Source organism: Aythya marila (assembly GCF_965140915.1).
Source record: "Aythya marila genome assembly, chromosome: 16".
NCBI classification, from domain to species: Eukaryota; Metazoa; Chordata; class Aves; order Anseriformes; family Anatidae; genus Aythya; species Aythya marila.
This window is the reverse complement of record NC_139057.1, coordinates 3,067,085-3,081,874: the sequence shown is the minus strand read 5'-3', so window position 1 is coordinate 3,081,874 and position 14,790 is coordinate 3,067,085.

Genomic DNA, 14,790 nt, shown 5'->3' with positions numbered 1-14,790 from the left:
TTTTCAGTTAAACACCACACAGGGTGAAGCTGTGTTAATCTGACTGTTTGGGCACTGTATCCACGTTTGATTTAGTAGAGGTTCCTATTCCTGTGCTGGAGGGATTACTCTTGTCAATACTCATTTCTCATCTTTCTGTCATCTCCTTAAGCAGACAGAGATACCCTGGCATTAGCAAAAGCAGAAAGAAGCAACAGCATTAACAGAAATGTAACAGATCCAGAACCTGCTCTAGAAACTACTGGCAGCAGAAGGAGCAGAGGAGGAATAATCCAATGAGCATTGGCTAATTAAGGGGTTTGGATGAGCACGCTAGGTGGCTGATGAGATGATGTATGCTCTGCAGTCACGGATAATAATGCATTAACTTCAACCATCATGGCTAGCATGGTTAGCAAGCATATCCAAGCATCTATTACAGCGTTCCTGGAAGCAGCCCAACCTGCAGCCATCATCTTTGGATGATGGTGACATTGAAAACAGAGAGCAATATGCTGCCTAATGAACTGAGAGCAAGAACATGGCACCTGTGCAGCTTTGTTTTGTGTCCACGGTGACAAAGAGTTCGGCTCCCCTCCAAGTTCCCACTCTGAAAAATTCACTTTAATGGGACCTCGCCTCTTTCTCCCTCCTTTTAGTTGTGCTAGACTTTCTTTGTGATGTAGATACTGCCATAACAACCAGCTGAAGCAATTTTCAGTGAGATGGGATCTAAAGCCAAGCTTCCAAAGTTAGAAATGGAGACGAGAGATTTTGAATTACCTTTCCCAGAATCTTAACTTTGATGTGTACAGGTACACAAGTGTACTTGTCAGTGAAAAAGAGAAGTGAGTCAAGGCAGCAGTACATTAAGTTGTATTAATGCTCTCTTTTCTTTGCCAATAAGAATTAAAGCTTCAGGGCAAAGGTCTGTGCTTCACCTGATTTTATTATGTGTCCAGGATTTAATTGTGAGCATCCTTTATCAGCTCTGTTCATTCCCTTCATCAGACTCCAGACACACACAGAAGAACACGAATTAGCTTTCCCCTGTTATTTCAGCGGTTCTTTACAAAGCACCAGTTTTCAGGGCAGCATCAATGGTTGCCGAGATGCCAGAGACCTGCTTAAATGAAGCTGAACAAAAACGTCCATCTAGTTAAAAAATTCCATATTGTAGCCATATTAAATAAGAGGATGTTGTGGCTGAAAGAAGAGCAAGTCCTAACATCACGGGGTAGTACAGTGAGGATTTAAGCACAGAAGGATTTAAACACGGGATCTGCTACTGAGAAGTCAGTCTGGGGAAATGATTGCCTATTTTGTTTACCCACTTTTGCCTACAGATCTTTATTTTTGCCTATTTATCACAGTGAGCTCCATTATGTACTTCCTTAGCCTCCCTGTTTTGCTGCCTATACACTATCCAATTGTTCTGTTGTGGTTGTTTCTTTTTTCTCTCTGTAGCCTTACAATCCCCTTTCTGGAGTTCTTATCATGGGCTGGAAACAAATGATAGTGACAACAAGATTTTGTAACACACAATTATGTAATGAGTTCCTTTCCCTGCACCATTTCAAGCATATTAATTCCGAAGTGAAGCCTCAAAATAGCACTACTGCTACAAGTTCATACTGAAAATCGAGGCCAGACACACAAGGAGTCTTTACTAACGACTCCCCGTAAGTGTTAGCAACGACAGCCTCAACTTTATGTGCTACAAACATTATTGTGAGAGACCAGCTTGTCATTTTGGGTCAGAGCCAGCTGAACTCAAAGGATGATTTCCTATCACCACTGAGAGGCACAGGGCATGAACCTCCTCTCCAGGAAGCCTGTTCTGTTGTTTGAGCACCATCATGGTACAGAAATTTTTCCTGATATTTAGTCTGAACCTCCCCTGGCACAGCTTTGGGCCATTCCCACGTGTCCTATCCTAAATAAACTAAAAGATTTCATAGTTTGTGGGTTTCCACTTATGCTAGCAGCAATATGTTATAGAAAGTTCTCACGTAATATTCTTCCTTGGCTATAGTTTTGTCCCTGGATGATAAATTGTTTTCAGATAGATTCACAAGACACAACTCTATTATAGATGCTCTGTGCATGTTTCCTGATGGCTGTTGCTACTTCTTTAAACTCCTTGAAGAAGTGCATTTTCCATTAAGTGTATTGATTTATATTTTTCAAAAGCCATGCATTTAAAGGAAAAGGGCAAAAGAAGTTCGCTTTTTAAAAATAATGAAAAAGAAAAAGAAGCAGAAAATAATAGAAAATTACAGAACTTGAAGAATGTTGGAGTGATTTTCTGAGAAGGGAAGAGAGAAAATCTGTTCCAGAGCAAGCTCGGGTAGGTGGGAGCAATCACCCCTGCGTGAAATTAGCCAGTGTTTTATTTATATTAAAGATCTGCCAGAGATTTGTCTATTCATTTGAAACCTGGTTTCTGCTCAGCCCTTGGAAAACTGACCATGCGCTTGCACGACCTAATTGGCACAGAAAAATGTTCACCTTGGTCATGCAAGAGATGTTGCCAGCTGGACTACAGTATACATGGTCTTGGCTCACCTGATAATCAGAGACTCCTGCACGCTGAGAGGATCCTGACCTTACACTGCTCTTCCACCATGCTCTGCCAGCTTCAGGGCTTGGCTATTGCATTTATTCTAAATGTTGGATGTTCAAACAGTTCCTCGGCTGCTGCTGTTTTATTGGAGTGCTGGAAACTAAACTGCACAGCTCTGGTACAGGAGGGATCAAGCCCTGTACTGTCAAGACGCTCATATCTGAGTTTGTGCATCACTGATCTGCACTTGCATTTTTCATGCTGGGATGATCATGCATAGAAACAAATGTAAGCATAAAACCCCTGGCACTCATCTAGAGAATCCAGTTTGGGTCAACAATGTGGTACAAGGTATGTAATGTATAAAATCCCCTGGATCCTAGTTAGAAAAGGCTCTCCCTACTACTCCCTCTATTTCATGTATATCTTTGGTTTTCACAGCCTCTTCCTTCTCAATGACACCAATAGTTTCTCTCATTTCTGGTTGGTAATCTGACTGTAATAAAACCTTTCATGCTGTTATTAATCTCTCATGTGGAACAATGCTACCAGACTTACCAAGCCTGTTTCAAGAGCCTTTGAAAGCAATTCTCTTGTTGAATCTGGTCCCATAGAGCAGGCTTCAAATATGAGAGCAAAATGTCAAGCTCCTGTTAATATGCATAAAGACTTACTGCAAATGGTCTATACTGATGTTAGCTATGTGGTTACCAACTGCTATTATATCAATGGCACCTGCAGCTACTCCAGCTTCAGTTATATTTATTAAAGAGCACAGGCACAAAGCCAAAAGAATTGATTGCTGAATACTCTGGAAGACTTGCTTCATTTCACAAAGGTCCTCGGACATAATTATAAAGAGGCAGGTTGGCTGTAGTGGCAGATTGCATCAGGGCAATAGGCTGCCCTTTGCAATTTCTCTCGTCTGTTAGTCCTGTCTCCCTGGGTTCTTGCCTCTCCCAGATTTGTACTGACATCTGCAGCAGGAGCTGCTCAACCCCTGAGCTTTCTGCCATTCACCTTCTTCTTCTGACATGAATTGGTTGAATTAGACAAATCTGGGGGAGAGTGGAGAGCAGGGAAGCAATTAGCAATTGACCCGCTACAGCAATGAAACCATTTAAACTTAAGTAGCTGTGTGGAGGTGGCTGGAAGGAGATTGGTTTGTTTGTTTGTTTTTTTGTTGGTTGCTGTTGGTTTTTTAATACAGCTCCTTCTCCTTGCTCCTTTTTGGAAGGAAGATAAAGGTGAAGTGGGATATTCTTTTATTTCTGTGGTTTTGCTTTTCTCTGCATTTCAACAATGACAGCGTGCGTGATATGCAGTAAGGGCAGAGATGTGCAAAATGATGTAAATGTGAAGAGAGGTCAAGCAAAAGTGTTCTTTGGAGGAAACGTAATCTCTCTGGGTTCTTGTACCTTTTTTTCAGCAACTTTGCTTGAGTCTTTTGGCTAAATCACAGAATCACAGAATTTTCTAGGTTGGAAGAGACCTCAAGGTCATCGAGTCCAACCTCCAACCTAACGCTAACAGCCCTCCACTAAACCATATCCCTAAGCTCTACATCTAAACGTCTTTTGAAGACTTCCAAGGATGGTGACTCCACCACTTCCCTGGGCAGCCTGTTCCAAATGGCTGGGTCTCCTGGCACTGGTTTTCTTCCCCACTACTGGGGGGATGTTTTTCTAGGAGTAGATTGTTTCTTGGCTCTGTTCAATGTAAAGCTAGCGTCTCTCTCAGAGATGAAAGCACTGCTGTTGGCTTTGCAGAGACTTGAAATACATATAAGCTGTGGAAGTATGATGGATTTCCTGGCAAACCTAATTAATAAGAAAAGCTAAAGTAATTCTGATGCTATAGACATCCACTTGCTGGTAGGAGTTATTGCTTGCCAGGATTATTTAGATTACAATAGTGCTGGGAGACAGCTGAGTGCCTCTGGGTTTGATGTTGCTCTAAGCTGGACAGTCCCTTGCCTACATTTGGAACATCTGCATTTCCTTGTCCCCGAGATACAGAGATCCAGGAGCATCAGATCCAACTTTCATTTTATTTTCATCACGATGACAGGCAGGTGGTTTTTCTGCCACCGTCTGAAGATAAGTCAATTTTTATCTGAAGTGTCAGCATAACTTTTATTGAGACTTCACAGTGAATATCCTATTGTTTAGGCAGTGTCATTGTTTCTAGAGAAGGAGTGATTGTCAGTGCTGCTGTGGACTGGCATTTTCTCTGGATTTGAATTGAGTGAAAAGTCTAAATTAACAGTTTGCTATAAAAATGGAGAGATTGCAGCAGCTGTCATAAATCTGTCTCTGAGAAGAAAAGTGAGATTTGCTGCTGATTTGCAGATGGTAGATCTGGGTCTCACACCAGTGTACAGTATGCCAAATGGAGCTATGCTGAGGTCCAATGAATTAAACAGCTGTAACAGCCTTGGTAAGAGGATACAAATCCTCTACTGCAACCCTAAAATAACCAGCCAAACTTTTTCCACCTTGCCATTTCTTATGGCTTGTGGTCCTTATTCTTAGGAGGAAGAACAGGCTGAAAGATGACTGTTTGTGTAGCTCTAAGAGGGTGCTTGGAACAATTCCCCAGATGCAGTGAATCACTTCTTCCTGGCTCCTCTGTCAGAAGACCAAGGCAGATGAGGGGGAAATCCCCCACTGTAGAGGGATGTAATGGTGCCATAGCAATAAGGACTTGCAATGACCTGCATGGCAGGGAGCAGAAAGATGCCAAAACCAAGGGATGTCTAACTATGAGCACCCTGGGGAGCCAGCGGTAATGCAGACCTGTCCCAGACAGAGATACAGTGTGGAGACTAAATTCAGTGGGACGTGTCAGAATGGAAGAGAGAGGCAAGGCCAGTGCAGCACCCGGATTTCCAGATAGAGTTTTGCCCTGCTAGAACTTTATGCCTAGAGGAAAAGGCAATATGGGATTGAAGGAGCCATTGACAGAGCCTGGAAAACAGAAAAGCCAGGTGATATGTCAATGTTTTTCCACCAGGCCTACAACATAGGTACATTTTGCTCTTCTTGCCCGCAATACAAGTTTGTTATTTCCTCTGCATGAGGAGAAAAAGAGCAAAAAGACAGAAATGCTGTTCTGCTGTTGTAGCCCATCTCATAAAACATCACATCGGATGTGATAGCTGAGAGTGAAACTGGGTCACTCTGCTACAGCAAGTGGCTTTAATTAAACTCCTTGGCAGGATCCACAAAGAAGCTGTGCTCACACCTCTCATTCAATCTTGTTTGGGTGACTGCCGAAGGCCACAAGATCTCTCCTTTCTCTCCTCTGCTGCCATCCTTCATGCCCTCTGACCCAGGCAGCCCATTTTGATGTAAAAGAGGTAAAGAGAGAAGAAATTTATTGGGCTTGCTGGCGGAGGGCTGGGTTGGTGATATTTGGGGCTTCCCTTCTGAAAGCCCTTCTTCCCTTGATGCCATCCTCATAGATGGCAGCGAAAGAGGGTGACACAGAAGCCAGCAGCTACCCAGCTGATACCAGCAGGTGCCAATATCAGTCCTGCAGGCCACAGACAGCCTCTGTGCAACGCCTTCGGAGCTTTTGGTGGAGAATGAGAGCTTTTAAACCAGCCCTCTGCAAGGTTTTCCAGGATGATGCATCCCAGTATGAGCTAAGTGAGCTGTGTCATGGTGCCTCCTACATCACGTTGTATTAGATTAAGCTCAGCTGCAGGACAGTGTCTTACACAGCATCACAGTGTATTAGCTTGAATTTGTACTTGGTGTGTGTGTGCATCATATGGTAATGGTTTGCTGTCAGCAACGGTTGTTTGAAAGAGGAAGACTATTAATACAGACATAATGAAAACAGAGAGAGTGGGAATAATTACATTTCCTAGTCCTTGTTATAGGTCTACTGGGGCTCAGGGAGTGGCGTGTACAGCCTGAACATGGCACGGAAGGATCAATTAGGGGAATTCAGGTTGAGGCAGCAAATCTTTATTTCCACCAGAAGTTGGGACTGGGTGGACAACTTTTCTTCTTAAGTTACGAAGGGCCCTAACTTTCTCCATGCAATGACACGCCACTGAGTAAATAACTATTCATGGTGATGCTCCTTGGAAATAGCCTTATTGAGAAGCTCTGTTCCTGCTAACAGACAAGCTTTTATTGGGATAATAGGAAGAACACGGTGTTTCTTGGTAAAGTTCTAAAGTTTCAACCACCTTATTTCTCCTGTGTCTCCTATGCTTCTCATCAGAGGAACAAAACTGGATTTAGTGCTTGATCATTGTCTGTGAGTCACCTGTAATTTAGGCATCACTGATATCGAGAGATATCAAGCATAAATGGACACAGAGGAAAAGCCAATGTGCAGCTGATATTTTTTTCAGAGATAATTTGCAATACTGAAAACAGGGCACAGCTGATTTTAAAGTTATCTCACTTGGAGAAGCAGCAAAAAAACATTAAACTCTGTCTTCTGCAGATGTATGTTCAACATGTATATATTCAGAAGACTCTGGAGGGGCTGAGAAAATACAACAGCTTTTTAGGATGCTACTTGTCAAGGGAGTCTTGTGGTAAGGATATTATAGTATGAGTTAGAACAATATGCTTTAGTCCCTGTCTGCAAGAAATGCTCCCTGAAACCTTTAATATCTCATTTGTTTTCCTCCTGTCTTCAAAATAAATAAAATAAGAAAAATCTTAATATTATTTCCTGATCTCCGAAGGGTACTATAATGATAAATGCATTCCTGCCTCTAAGGCACCAAACTAATGCCATGACTACAGCCATATTACAGCCAAGACAGATGTTCCATGCTTTGGCCCATCACTCACCCAAGGGGCACCAAGTCAATTTGTACCCTATAAATGGAAGTGGCAGTCGCACGATAAATTGCAGAGCTGTGGGAGATATGGATCTGTCATGTGTTTTCACCCCTGTCACCCAGCCTCTGACCACAAATCCATTTATTTCATCCTTCCCCATCTTCACAAGCTCCGACCTGCCAGCGTTTGACAACTGAATCTCAGCTTTGATGAGAAATATTTAGGAAACTGCTTTGTGATAGCTGCAGGAAGAGCACTATTCTAATTCAGCAGCGCTCAGATATCAGCGTAGCAGGGTGGGAAGTGTCTTCTTTCTTCTCTTTAACTCTGTCTAAATTATTGCTTTGCATCTAAGGAATATTCAAATGAAAACCCTGCAGTCATCAACAACCAATTTCATTTCCAGCATAATGGAATAAGTTACCATGCATTGTCACTAAATGGAGGGGGAACATAATAGTTTAGAGAGAAATGTTTAAATGGAACTCAAGTAGCCTCAAATGGAATAATACAGCACAAAAAGATCATTGTGTCTGCCCCCATCAGCCACTATTTGTAGCAAGCACAGCATCAGCCGTGCTACCCCAAGGCACCTGTCAGGATCAATGACATCTCTAATTAATCCAGCCAAGACTAAAGCAAAGGGAAGAAATCTCTGCATTCAATATTTTGTTTGAACGTTGTGTATGCCACAGAAATGAACTCTGGGGAGGGGAGCACAGGGAGGTATTTTGGCACCCAGACATCTGTCTGCGCTCCCTCTAACTCTGCACTACCCTTCCGAGTGCCTTGCAAGCCCCCCACGTGTCAAGTGACTGACATAGGAAATAGTTTTCTGCCCCACAGAGGGCATATTGACCTATCTTTATAAATCTCAGGCTGTCAGGTTCTAGTCATTGAAGAGTCTGAATAGTTACAAATGTTTTATCAGCACTTTGTTAAAGCCCCACCAAGCCTGGGGTGCTGCAACCTTCTCACGAGGATGTTTGTGTGTTCTCAGTACCCAGTCTCTGCTTCAGTTTCTCTGAAACCATCTAATGAAATATATTAATCTCTCAGTCCCTAGCTTTTGTTTTTCTTTATCTCCTTCACTTTGCACATCATATGAGAGGTGAGGCCACCAGAGGCTGAAATTTAATTTGGGTGGATCGTGCACCTAAACAGAGCTGATAAGCCAGAGTACTGGCAACGTTACCAGCCTGGAGACAATGCTGCAGATGGCTGCACAACCTTAGGTAGCCCAGATTGTTATTAAATATGATCTCAGAGCAGTTAATTCTTTAGGAAAGAGAAGTTTATCAGGCTCTATATTGACATTCCAATCTCCAGCAGTTGACAGAACAAGCATAAATTCATCTTCTGGCTGACTGGGCAACCCTCTGCTCCTCTCATGTTGACAGATCTCAGCTGAAGCACATTTTCAGTTTTCTTGGCAGATAAGTCAAGGATTTTTGCCATCTGAGCTGTCTCAGTCCAAATTAATTCACTGCCACAAACATACATGCCCAGCTCAGGTCACTGGGCACATTATCTCTGTGCTGGGGAGCACACGCTAACCGACGGGTAAAAGGGGACATTTCATAACCCAGGGGACCCTACCACACACCTCCAAAGTGAAAATGTGGTTCCCGTCCTGTCCAGCTGTTGGCACTGAAATCAAAGAGTTTTATTCAGTTTTGTTTAAGCACATGGATATGTATTACACACTGACACACACGCATACATATGCAGGTGGTTGCTTTTGTGTGTGTGTTTGCCCACATCCACTCAAACCAACCTAAGGAGCAAACAGGGCACTGTATCAAATTGATTGGATTATAAGAAAATACTGTAAAGTACACCAATTTGAAAAATAAAATAAAATAAAAATAAAATAAAATAAAATAAAATAAAATAAAATAAAATAAAATAAAATAAAATAAAATAAAATAAAATAAAATAAAATAAAATAAAATAAAATAAAATAAAATAAAATAAAATAAAAAATAAAAAATAGAGAGTAATAGACAACATTCACTCAACAAATTTGGAGCCCCCAAATACCTTTCACTACTCCCAAGGGACTTTTTCATACAATATTTGGAGTTGCTGATGATTTCTGATGGTTTCCTTGCAGGACCACGAGGGCTATGGATGGGCTCTGTGCTCCTGAGCCATGCGGTGAATGGTGCAGTCGAGACCTTTCAGGTTGCTCATATGGCTACAGACACTGAATGGACTACCAAGGGTACGGGGTAAATTGGAAATGGTCTGAGGGGCTTGAGGAGCTTCTCTGCTTCTGAACGTGATAATAACATCTTGCCAGAAGTAGCACCGTGTGCTGGGTTTAACAACACTATCTCAAAGAACCTCTTGCTACTGCCACTTCACACCTAGTTTTCACATTGTACTGGGTCACTGTATGAAGCACGGCTCTCTTAGGCTCTTCAGTTTTCTGTGGTTTCTAACTATAGTACACAGGGAGGTATATCGCACCGCAGAGAGCTCGCACAGGAGGGGCAGATGGAGTTTCTCCTCAAGGGAACTGTCTGCTGTGTTTCTGCTGCGTTCACTGGAACTTTGTGCATGTTCTTGATAAATTAATGTCAGGGAATATACAAGGCAGGCATCGAACACTCCTCATCTTAATGGAAAGAACTTTAGAAAGCTGTGAATATTAGCTAGTCGCACAAGTGAAAAGGGCAGCGACTCCATCAGCGAACCCATTAATTATTATCACAGTCATTGTTTCTCCACTCTTCTGAGGAACCACTGCATAACACTATGATGAAATCAAAATGCATGATAAAAGCAAGCTTTAGGCGTGTATTTATCGAGACTAAGGTTTTAAATTTGTATAGATCTGCCACCTACAACACACAAAGTCCTTGTCTGCATCTCATTTCAAGAAAACCCACACGATATGCAGTGATACCCATCCTGCACTACATGGGTGTCTGGCAACCACTTCAGCTGGTTCCATTTCTAAACACCTGGTGGCTGCAACAGCTTCATCTGCAGGACGCTTGGCTGGCTGCTTGATTGGGTTATTTTAACTTGTCATCCTGGTGAGACGAGGACAATCCCATCCTGCTACCACCATCTGTCTGAGGCTACAAGACCCGGTCAGCCGCTCTGCTTCTGACAGCACAGATTTGTGCAACTTGGTCAATTTGCATCTTTCCAGGCCTTGACTCTTCTAACCTTCCTCTCACCAGAACCTGAGCTCCAAGGCAGCACTTGTCTCTGGGCAGTATGCTCCCAGCATTATTCTCTGTGATCTTTTGTGCTTGCTGCAGATCTGGCAACTCCCAGTCCAGCTGAGAAGGGCTCTGGGGGTAGTTTCGGATGCCTCCAGGGAATAGCAAAATAACCGACCTTTGCATTACTTGCTGCTTGCACTGCATTCTCCATTAAGTCCCCTAGTAATAGGCACAGCACAAACATTTGCTGAGGGGCAGGATGCCCAGAAAACAGTTTGCAAGCTAAAGGCAGGTGGTAGATAGGAAGAGGGAATGCTCATTATCTTCATTTTGTGAGCGGAGAACTGGGTTTGGGAAACGGGGTCTATTATCCCATGCAAATTTAAGAATTAAGCTCATTCCTAAAATATTCTCAAATATTAGCCAAGGGTCTTATTTGAAACCCATTTTCTGAGCTGTGGTTGTGAAAGGATAATTGAAACACTACTGTTTTGGTAACTTCATCATTTTGGCCCACATTCTATTACCTTTCCCTACATCGGACAACATTTAGCTCTGTAAATCATCTCATTTAAACCCAGGCAGCTCTACACAAAGAGCAAATCACTAATCAGCTAGAGAGCAAAGACAGAATGTGGCCTTTAGAAGGGGATGGAATGAAAATGGGAAAACACAGGATCTCTGGAGAGTTTAAAGTGTCTGTCAAATACACACCAAAGCTCCAGTTAAGTGGGCTGTGGAAAGTTTAATCGGGTGGCATTATCCCAAACTGAATTCATTTGCTACTGTATAATGTTAATGAACCTCGGCTTCTCTTGCTGAAAATAGGGTATGAATGTGCATTATTTGGAGTGCATGCATTAGCCACCACTAGTTGCTTAATTAGTTTTTCAAAGGCTCTGTCTGAATGGAAATGTTATGGAATAATAAGTGATAATGGACTCTCATTTTATTTAGTGCTCTTTCCTAATTTATGGGACATTAAAAGAATGGTAAAAAGAAATAATTTCTTCTCGTCACAGGTGTCCATGTTGTGGGCAAAAAGAAGTACGTATGTTTTCCATAAACAATCCAAAACTCTCAGATCCGGGCAAGTTCAGCTTAAAGAACTCCCTTTTCAAGGGACGATTTGCCTGCCAAAGAGGAGTGTATTTTTCATAAAGCTTTTGGAACCTGCCAGCCTCGCTGTAATCCACTTGACTGATGCTCCAATTCTCTTTAAAGAGCAGATCTGCATCTCAAGGACTTCAGATGCAAGGAAACAGTGAAATTCCAGGAACTGAGAGCCATCAGGGCACTGGCAAATGCATTGACATCCATGAAAAGAAACGGATCGGGAGCTACCCAGCATGCTTGCACGGTGAAAGAGGGCTGATTGATGGAAGCACAATAAGACCAGGGTTTTAAACAAAGACAGCGTCAAATTTCCTGTAGAAAATGGGAACCGTTCTTGAAAGCAGTGGTTTTACTAGCAAAGATCTTTGAACTTTTTGAAGCCAGCTTATGTAGCTGTGCTCACAAAAGCAGAAACAGTCATTTACCTGAAACAGGAAACCCAGCCTCTCACCACGGAGCAGTCCCCTGACAAAGGCACTGAAAAACACACTTCTTCTTCCCTGACTCTGGTAGGAAAGCCCGTTATGTCCTTTATATCTGCAGGACAGGGAGAGGAGAGGGACAGATCCCCCTTACGTGGGCAAGCAGTGAATTCCCACGATCATCTTTCTCCTGGCCTTTGCTGAGGGCTCTGTGTTGCTTTGGGGTTTGCTGAGCAGGGAGCAAGGAGCAGTGAGCAAGTGCTGTTTTCTTTTCCAAAAAAACAGCCATGCTCTGCAGCCAACATCTGAGGGTGGAAGCCAAGCGAGAAATCTGAGCAGAGGCTGTGACGGCGTGGCCTGGAGTACGGGGACCCGATGTGCAGCGGGGCCTCTCCATGCATGGAAGCAGTGCTGGGCTGATCTTGATCACTTCAGAAAATGGTTTCACTAGACGAGTTCAAAATGCAGATGCCCATATGCTGGCTTTAATGTAGTTTGTAGTCGTTTTTGCTCTCCTCGGAAAATCAGAAGCGCAAGCTACACTCATGTAAAGGTTTCTCTGGATATCCACACGTCCCACTTTTACTGAGCCACACTTAAATCACTTGTTTAGCTAGATCAGGACAGCTTTCTGCACCATGCAGGCATTAAAAAGACCACTGGACTCTGCTGAGCTCTGGCAGGAGGGCTGAGTTTCAGTTTTTAGCCATGCATGTGGCATGAACAGTTTTACCTGAAACTCTGCCAGGAAATCATCCATTCCTGGTGCTCCTTCTGTTAGGATTTTACAGGGATAGGGTGGGGTTATGTTCATCGCCTTGATGAAAAAGTTCAGATTAAACATTTTTAATATGATTTTTGGTATTTTCCAAAAAAAAAAAGTTCCCATGCTGTGTCTCAGACTCATGAAAATTTGGATGGTACCTTGCAGAATAGCACAATGATCATCAGCTTCCTCTAATACAGCTTATGCCTTGATAATAAATGGCTTAATAAAATAGCAATAGTCATTTCTGTTTGTATGAACTACTTCTCTGCATGAGAGATGCTCAAGAACATCTCATGATAGCAATATGTGAAATGCAGATCCATCCCTTCTGGTATGTTGTTGCTGTCCTGTTCACATCCATTTCCCTCACCCTCATATACAACCTCTTTTACCTTCCCTTCCTTTGCCATCACTCTCTTATTATGAACCCCTTGTGAAGCAAACTGTTTTCACTGAACACATACAAAAACATGTAAATGTCTATGTTTATTCTCCACAATTGTGCCTCTACATAATTGTGCCATAATTGAGCCAGCTTTGCTTTTGCCTGTAAGAGATCCATTTGCACACAAAGGCTCTCTGTGTCTTAGCTATTTTCTTTGGCTTTATTGCTTTGAATAAAATGTAAACACCAAAGTCTCTGTGTGGTTGTGCTTTTCATTGCATCTCATTTCCATACGTCAGATTTGTTAGCTAGTCATACTCTGTGATTTATGGCATCAGAAAAAATTGAGACTAATCTGTCAGCCCTGTCACTGAAAAACCAACACGTTATAACGTCTGGAGAATTGCCCTTCATCAAACAATTAGTTAAATTGCAGTGTATTTAATTATTGGTAAACTTACTGGATACTGCAGCACAGAACAGTCAAAACCCCTTCAGAAATCATTTTCCTTGTAAAGTTGGTTCCGTGTGTCAGGATAATATTTGCCACTGCAAGCTTCTCACCCTAGTTGAGCAGAGTCTTTACTGTAGACAAGGATTGCTGTATTATTCGCAAACTTATTCACCAAATGCTGATGCCCTGATAAACAGAAACAATATTTTTCTGAAAGCCTGGGATATATATTAAACCCCGAGGGTGACTAATGTAATTCCAGGCTGCACTGAAGATCATGAAGGGACAGTGAGGTTTACTCAGGTGCTCTTTCATTTTAACTAGAAATTACATTTTTCAGGGGCCTAGAAACAATCTCTGACAAAAGCTTTATTAAAACTCTTGTAATTTTGTTGTTGTTGTTTGTTTGTTTTTCTCTTCTTGTGAAGGTTTTCTTTACAAAGAACCTGCATTTCCCAACAAGAACAAACTGACCAGCCTCTGCTCACAATCATGTCCCAGATGTGTTTAAAGAAGCCAGTGGATGCCACAGGTGAAAAAAACAAAACAAAACAAAACAAACAAACAAAACAACAACAACAACAACAACAACAACAACAACAACAAAATCTATAGCTCAATCTGTCACCCAGATGCAGAGCACCCTAAAATGCCCCAGCTATTCCAGAGTTAAGAGATGAATCACGGCCACCTAGGACTGGCAAAGAGGGAAACTGCCCGATTTAAGCATGAAGAGCCCTGCCACAGGCTTGCATGATTGCTTTCATGGTTAAAAAACAAGCCTTTTCGGCAGGTGACAGAAGGCATTGTTATTACTCCAGGCAGAAGCTCGTGGGCCTTTCAATCCTAATTCAGGACTTCAGCAGAAGACAGGAGAAAAGAGGTTGGAAACAGGAGGTAAAATGAAAATCCCTTCTTAAATTCAAGTGATTCATGTCTAACATATGATATAGGATTTTCCTGGTTCCACCTGTCAAGTAAAATGCCAGTAGGTAGCATAAGACAGTAGACAGATGCTTTCTACCAGAGTGTAAAGACTGAGACCTGAGAGACACAGATTTAGGACCTGTGCACTTGTCTTCTTTTGCTACAAAATAGGGAAT